Source organism: Cavia porcellus, unplaced genomic scaffold, assembly GCF_034190915.1.
Source record: "Cavia porcellus strain 051 isolate PalLab524CR breed Dunkin Hartley unplaced genomic scaffold, mCavPor4.1 scaffold_20, whole genome shotgun sequence".
Lineage (NCBI taxonomy): Eukaryota > Metazoa > Chordata > Mammalia > Rodentia > Caviidae > Cavia > Cavia porcellus.
This window is the reverse complement of record NW_026947503.1, coordinates 22,004,229-22,012,331: the sequence shown is the minus strand read 5'-3', so window position 1 is coordinate 22,012,331 and position 8,103 is coordinate 22,004,229. Positions and strand designations below refer to the sequence as shown.

At 40.2% G+C, this 8,103-nt stretch overlaps 1 protein-coding gene across 5 annotated transcripts in view; it reads left to right on the top strand.

Moving 5' to 3' along the window:
* Positions 1–822: 822 nt before the first annotated feature.
* The window catches only part of Cdh20 (cadherin 20), a 211,317-nt gene continuing 204,036 nt past the window's right edge, over positions 823–8,103 (top strand). For 3 of the 5 annotated variants that reach the window (XM_063231532.1, XM_063231533.1, XM_003474126.5), the window contains exon 1: positions 824–1,396. The gene's annotated coding sequence lies outside the window, so the exon portion shown is untranslated. Of the gene's footprint in view, positions 1,397–8,103 lie in introns of all 5 variants that reach the window. The other 2 variants (XM_063231535.1, XM_063231537.1) reach the window with 1 other exon arrangement.

The following is an 8,103-nucleotide window of genomic DNA, read 5'->3' as shown; positions in this document are numbered from 1 at the left end:
TCAGCTGTTTATAGACAAATCATGTGGCCAAAAAACACAAGTAGATCATTTAGTCAACTATCAATTTAAGAAAAAGAACTTTATAGAAAAGCATCTCACTGTTAAATTGTAGAGAGATATAGATGAAGGACTACACAATGGATCCTATCCTGCTCACCCACTAAAGCTAGGCTGTAAGTAACAACTTGGCATTCTAGGGTGGGAGTCAGAACAATGAAAGTGGTCCTTCTTGTGGGTCTTGTTTATTTGATCCCAAAACTATAGTACTGGCATTGTCTTCTAGACTAGCCCTATGTGTGATCATTGTGTGATCTGGATAATTTCATCATCTGGAAGTAAGGAAGTCTCGGCTTTCTCTTCTGAAACTTCTGACCCTTATTGTATCTTTGCCACCCCTATTTAACCTAAAGACTTAAAATTCTACGATTTGGGAAATCAAAGAAAAAGTCTGATCATTCATAAAAATTCTTTAAAAATCAGTGAGGTTTTCTTCCCTCTGCCATCTCTTCCCAACCCTCCTAGAAATTCAGTCCCCTGCATCTTCAAGGTCAAGATTAAACCTGTATTCGTACTCATCATCTGCCTTTTCCGTTTTTTTTATCCGTTGTTTTTCCAGACTCCAAAAGTCTATGCAAAAGAAGCCATTTAAACTTGAGGAGAAAGTTTAGGCGTTCAAGCCCCTCTTGCCTACCTACCTTCCTTCATTCCTTCTGTGTTAGCACTTCCTACTCTCTCAGCCAATGGCGTAGTTTAATATTTAAATGTGGTATTTAAACTGCGTTTAAATACTTAACCCATTTTGCTCCTCCTGGTCTAAACCACAGGGTGCCAACTGGACATTAATTGCTTTCATCTGGTGAGGTTCCAGACAGCTCCTCAAAAGGAAGGAGCACATATTCCTGGCACCAATTGGCTAATTCAATTTACTCCAACAGCCCTAGCCTCTGTCAGAATATTCATGAGCAGAAGAATGAAGACCCGCGGCACAGGCAGTCGGCAGCCACTCCGGTTAGGGAAAGCGCGAGGGAGGGGAAGTGGACGGCGTGCCGCGCTCCGGGAACGGTGACCACGTACAGGATTTTCACACCGCCCGGAAGAGCTCTGGGGACCGCGAAAGAGTGGAGCAGAGCATTGGCGATTTTGGTGCGCCTGGCATTGCCCCCCACCCCCTCAACTCGTGGAGACCGCGTGGAGACTTTACGAAACATCCGAAGGCAGAAAAGCTGTGATACTTTTGACAGAGGGGGAAGGGGGTGGGGGGCGGGGCGGCGCCTGGAGCGGGGACCCAGCGACCCAGCGGGACACCGGCCGCCGGGTTGGGGAGGCGGTAATGTGAGCTGGATGCTCGCCCCAGAGGAGTGTGAACGTCTCGGGAGAGTCGCCGGGATACTGCCAGGTAAAAGAGAGGGCTCAGATCGGGCTGCGCGTCTGTGCCCGAGCTCGAGGTGCTCGGAGCGTGCGGAAGCTGGGAGCAGCGGCTCCAGCAGCTGCGCGCAGTCCAGCTCGGCACTGCGCTTCTTCCTAACTCCCCGCTCTCCGGGCGACCCTGCGGGCCAACCTGAGTTCGACTTCCTCGGACTTTGTGGCGAAGAAGGCTTGAAAGGGTTGCCTGAGCTGAAGGAGCTGCTCAGAGCAGGAAAGCTGAGGCGCAACAAGACGGGAGCCGGGGTAGTGCACGCCTGAGCTTATTGAAGGGGGATCCAGAGCGCGGCTTGCGGGGTGCTTGGTCCAGGTTTTGCCCTAGCCTGCCACGCGGGCGGCGGCGCCTCCCTCCGACTGCTGAGGGGAGAGAGTGCTGAGTCCGGGTCTTACTAATGCGCTCAGCAAGCTGGCCCGAGACTGAGCTCTGAAGACGCAGGCACTTTCAGAGCTGATTCCGGGTCTACACCCCCGTGTAGCGCGCTCGCTGGAGCTCGGGCTGTGGGAGGAGAAAGCGATGGTGACTTGAGTCCCGCCACCTGCCGGACGTTATCAACTCCCCGGATTTCTTGTCTCCGGGCTAACACTCCCAGGAAAAGCTCTGAATTGCGCGCGGGATTGTTTAGGCTTTGCTTGTTGGTGATTCTGTTTGTGTAGAGCTGGGGGTGGGGGATGAAGAGAAAGGTCAGATCGGCTTAAAGTTTCAGATTTGCAAAGAAAACCCTACAGCAGGAGTCTCAATTTGATCTTAGCAGTAGAAAGACTGTGGGCTTGATTTAGACTGAAGAACTTGTATCCCGCCATCCACTTTAAGGACGCGCCTAGATCCTGGAGGCCAGCTGGAGGCAGTTGCAGGGTCCTCTGCTCTTTCTCCTCTCCACCTGCTGAACCCAGATGAAAGAGTAAAAGAGGCTGGCACCAGAAAATTAGGGGTCGGTCGCTAGGCAGATTCGGAGTTTACAGTATTACCGCCATTATTATTATTAATTTTGCTCTTGTTATTGGCACAAATGGCAGGAAGGATTCTGGTACTGTATTTGAGCGTTATAATGGCCTGGAAACTCAGTCTCTGTCTCCTCTCTTACACATGATATCCTCCAGTGTCTGATGTGTTTCCACCAAAGGAAATTAACCCCTTCATAGCTGTGGTGTCGTCAAGCACAGAGCTAAGGAATTGGTTTTACGTAAGAATAAGGAAAACAACAAATCTGCAACTATTTCATGTTTACACCCCTGCTTATAGGTCAATTTATATCGTTTCACCTTTCTAGCCTGCTCTGGTTAGAGAATTATGGTGGCATAACCATACTGAACCCCACACTTGACCCAGCTTTCCTTCTCATAATTCACAGAATCTGGGAAAGTCTTTTCCTTAGCTAGTGTGGCCCTTGTAAATGCATAGGGCATGCTCCCTGGCAGGGCCAGGCTTTGATGCCAACACTGATGGAAGCCACATGGTCACCTGCAATTGTCTTTTTTTAGCTTGACGGGTCAGGTGTCCTGTAAGGCACAGGCTTGGCCAACTGGTGACCCAGACATTAGTACAGGAGTGTGGGGGAACAGTCTGGCAGAGTTACACTGAGTGCAAGAGATGAGGTCCAGCCTCCATACTGGCCACATCCCTTCCTGCCAGAGAAAAAGAGAGACAAAGAGAAAAGGGGAGTATTATAAGTTGGAGACAAGCTGTTAGTCTGCTTAGGCTGTCACCACTGACTTTGGTGTGACCTTTCTTCTCAGGGCCTCTCATTTTTCCTATTTGCCAAAACACAAGTAGCCATCCATGTCTTCTAATAGGCCTTTTGGTACGAGATGATCTAATTTTGTATCTACCTCCTCACCCCGTGCTACCCCCAAATACTTTGAGCATCCTGGGAACATCAAACTATAAAATACGCAATTTTAATATTTTGCATTTTAGCATGTTTGCAATGTGGCAGTGTAAAATTAAAATGGAAAAGGAAAGTACAAACATAAAAATGACTTAGCATTCTTGACATCCTAGTGCACACTCGTAGCAAAATTATCTTTCATTTGGGGAGAGTTGCCTAGGAATTTAATCAGTGTTTATACTACTGAAACACCCCTTTCTACCTTTCTCCTGGGTAAAATTTTATGACCCAGTTCTCACTGGACAGGCAATGTAACTGTAGTAAGTGCTGGGAGCTGAGAAGAAAGATGGAAGGGTTGTTAGGGGAATTGTCACATAGAGCTTGGAAACTGGATGGAAAGTAAGGTACCATCACCTTTGGAAAGCAGTGAAGTTTTTCTAAAAAATCAATTGTGCAGCTTATGATAAGGGACTTCACATAGGCTGTTCTCTACTCTCAGATTCAGGAAGAAGACACATCAGGTTGTCCCAAGATGGCTACTAAGGTGCTTTTCACACCTACAATAGGGGAAGGTACTGTCTTCTCCTGACCTTTGTCTGGGAGTTACTCCTCTCCCTTTCTGAATATTATAATGCAGTAGCTCCCCACCTCAGAAAGACTCAGCCACATCTTCTTAGACCCTGATATATTTCTTCAAGTTCTGAAGCATCTCAAAGACTGCAGCTGTTGGCAAGTTTAAGTAAATAGTTGGAAGTCATCAACAGACCCACTGAAAAGTGGATATGTTTTCCCTTGGTGAAGAAGTTACTGAATGCCTTTTGAGCTAGAAAATTAGCAGTTTAGAAGAGCAAGAGGGATTTTCTTGACTTTACCCATAAACCAATAGTTGCATTTGTCTTTCCCTCATAGTGATGAGCACTGTTTGCTTAAGCATTTTTTACTATTTTGGACTTAAATGGGGTTTTGCCTGGTGGCAGTCTATGGAAAGAGGAAAAAGTGTAAAGAGATACGGAAGGAAGAGCTACAGTGGCTAGAACATAAATCAGTCAGAATATATGGGGGGTTGATTAGAATAGGTCTTTTCACCCTAAAAAAAAAATGTCCACTTTGGAAGAAAAGAAAGTCTGATTATTGGCATCCCAGGCTGAAACCAAGGCAGCTGATGCTGAGAAGAGCCAAAGGGCAGTCCTTCTTAGTTTAGAAACAGCAAGACAGCCTCTGCCAAAGATTGCTGTAAACATGGAATAAAGATTTCATTGTGGGCTGGTGTGACTGGAATAATTAGACAGTTAATTGTTCATTCTGATCAGGTGGTGCTGCAATCAGGCGTGCAAAGTAGCAAAAACAAGAGCATGGGGGGAGGTAGAAAAATATTTATCATTTTTACTTTCTCTCTCTGTATTTTTTTTTTACCTTGATGGCACTTTGGAAAATTCTGATTAGTTTAAAAAAAAAATCCTAAGAACATTGGAGAGCTAAGATACACTGCTGCCATTTTTTCCTTTCCATGTTCTACTCCAGAGATGGACAAAAATTTTCATCTTCTGAAACAGCACATGAAAAGATAGTAAAAAGGCATTAGATAATTCTCATATTAATAGATATTAGATGTAACCCTCAGTGCAACTCAATCAAAATATCACCACCAAATTTTTATGCTTCAGTACTTTCTTAACAGACATAAAAGGATTAAGTAGTAAATATTCCACTTTTGATGTTTACTTATTTTCTATTGTGAAATGGATTGTCTAAAATAATTCATCCTTCACATTTAGTTGAAGAAATAGTGTCTACATTTTCATGCTAACTTAAACACAAAATAAAATGTCTTTTAAGTGATAACGGTGATTTTAAACAACTAAACAGCAACAGTTATCACAGGCAGTACATTGTGACTTGTCATTTGCTAAAGGCACTGTACTCCAATTCTCCTGAAATAACTACTGCAAAGGAAAACATAAGCAAGGGACTATAGAAAACATGAAGCCTGTGATGGCTACGGAGGGGGAGATGAAGAACTGTGTATTTATTAGCTTCAAACTCTCCCTGAATCCTGATATTGACATGGAAAACAGGGCAAGGATCTAATTATTTGAATTTAAAAAGGAACATCATTAAGTGTCAGTGTTAAGTAAAATTTTTCTGGGAATAAAATGCACTGTTATAAAGAAAGCATAATAAATTAAGGTCATACATTTTTATAAAGAGAAATATTTAGTTTCTGCAAAACAGTCATCTTGTCTTCTTAAGAGGTATGAGAGTATCTTCATAAACCTTTGGTTGCTTTAATCTATCACAAATAAAAAGGACCAAAAAAGCAAACTATTTACTAATGTGTAAAAAAACATAAATTGTAACAAATTTGGGAACTACTTAACTCTCAGAAAAAGAAAATTCTTCTTTACAATATGCATTCTAAGCAATTAAAAATAGAAAATCATATTGCCACAGTAAGTTATGGCAACAACCCATTTTAAAGAGAAATTTAGTCTTTTCTCATTTAATTGCTACTCATGGTTTGCTACATAGTTTTGCAGAACAACCTGCCCATCTTTTACTAACCAAGAGGGTCCCATTAAGAAAGTTCCTAATTACATATGGATTAACTTAATTTTAGAACCCTGAGAATGAACATTCAATTCATAGCATTACTCAAATGCAATGCAAAACACAAATGGTCTAATTCACCTCAAGGTACATGTAAATTTTTTAAGTTTAAGGGATCATAAAAGAAAACATTTGGTGTGGAAATATATAACTAAATAATAAGAGTAAACAGCCATAAACTGAGACATCTTTTTAAAATACTTAAAAGTTTTAACAGTACTTCTCATTTCTTCTTCCAATGCAGTAAATGCTAATCACGTAAAATACCACACAGAAGTACAAATGTCAAAAACAGGCACAGGATTCATGAAAGGGAGTATTTTTGCTATTAATATAAACACTTGACAATCTAATCAAAAGTTTGGAAATTATTCTAATGCCATTTATCTCTCAAAGTAAGAGATATCTTGTATGAGAGAGGTATTTCTTTAGAATTCCTGGCTATTTCTTTACAGCTCTTGTTAGAATGTTATTTATAGCATTTTGCTAGTACGCATCAATTTGATTTTTTAAAAATTTTAATTATTTTTAAAATAACTTTATGGTATATAACATGATATTTTAAGAGATACTACATAGAGTAAAATTGTCATCATAGTGGAAAAATGTACATATCCATCATTTCACAGTTAGCTACTTTCCTTCATGACAAAAGCAGCTATAATCTACTTACTGAACAAAAATCCTTAATACAAATTGTACTATTAACTGTAGTCTTCATCTTCCAATTTGAATCCTTGGAGCTACATCTCTCACCCCCACTCTAATTTGCAACCTGACCCCTATTTTATTTTTTATTTCTACAGTTAATACCCCTGCCTCATCTCATTGTTATTTTGAGTCCACATATGAGTGAGATAATAGCATATTTTGTTTCTGTGTCTGGCTTATTTCACTTATGATCTCTAGGTCTACATATGTTGTAGTAGGTATCAGAATCTCCTCCTTTGTTAAAGCTGAATAATATCCCATGGAAACAAATATATATACTATATTTATTGTTTCTTTATTCCTTCAGCCAGTGTGCTATACCCAATTTATTTCTGTATCTTGGCTGTTGCAAATAGTGCTTCTGTGAACATGAGTGTACAGATATTTTTAAAAGGTAGTGATTTCATTGCATATACATAGAAGAAAGATTGTAGGGCCATATGGTAGTTGTATTTAATTTCTTTAGGACCCATTCTGTTTTCCACAATGACTGCCCCACTTTACACTCCCATCAGTGTAAAAAGGTTTCTTCATTCTCATCAGCACCAAGTATTATTGCTTGTGTTTTTCACAAAAGCTGTCTTAACAAGTAGAAAGTAATATGATGGTTTTGATTTGCATTTTCTTAATGATTAGTGATGTTGAGCACTTCTTTATGTACTTGCTATTTTTAACTTTATGTTTTTTATTATTACATGTTTCATACATATTGATCACATTTATCATAGAGAATTTGTAACAATATATAACACATCTTAATTATTTTTTTCTGAATTCCCCTCCCCTCCCTGTAGCCCTTCTTCTCCTCTCATTTATCTAAGCTTTGTTGCCACATTTTCCTCCCGTTTTCTTCTATTCCTTTGCTTTTCCCAACTTTGTTCTCCTTCCCATTTGAACATGTTCTTCCTATTTTCCAATATTTAATCTCCTTATGATCATCATTTATCTTTTGGGTTTCTCATACAAGATAAACAATACCATTTTTAAACATATATCTGATTTATTTCACTTAAGATTATGGTCTTGAGGTGCATCCACTTTCCTAAAATAATTCAAATTCATCCTTCTTTATGGTAGTGTAGTATTTCATTGTATATGGATACCACATTTTCTTTATCCATTCATCTTTTGAGGCAGAAATGGGCTGTTTTCAAGATTTAACAATGTGTGCTGCTATAAACATATCTTGCATACATAATTTGGTATTAATGCTTTTAGCTGTTTCAGGAAGATACCTGGAAGGGGAACAGCTGGCTCACATGGGACTTCTAGTTTTAGTTTTTGAAGAATCCTCATACTTATCTTCACAGTGGCTGCACCAATTTACACTCCCACCAGCAATGGAGAATGGTTCCTTTTTCTCCACAGCCTCACCACTTACTGGATATTTTAAATGTTTCAGAAAACTGCCTGTTCAAGTCAGTTACTCATTTATAAATGAGTTTTATGATTTTTACTGTTTGAGTTCTTTAAAAATCTTAGATATTAACCCTTTGTCCAGTATATGGTTTAGAAATATTATTTCCCAGTCTATAGC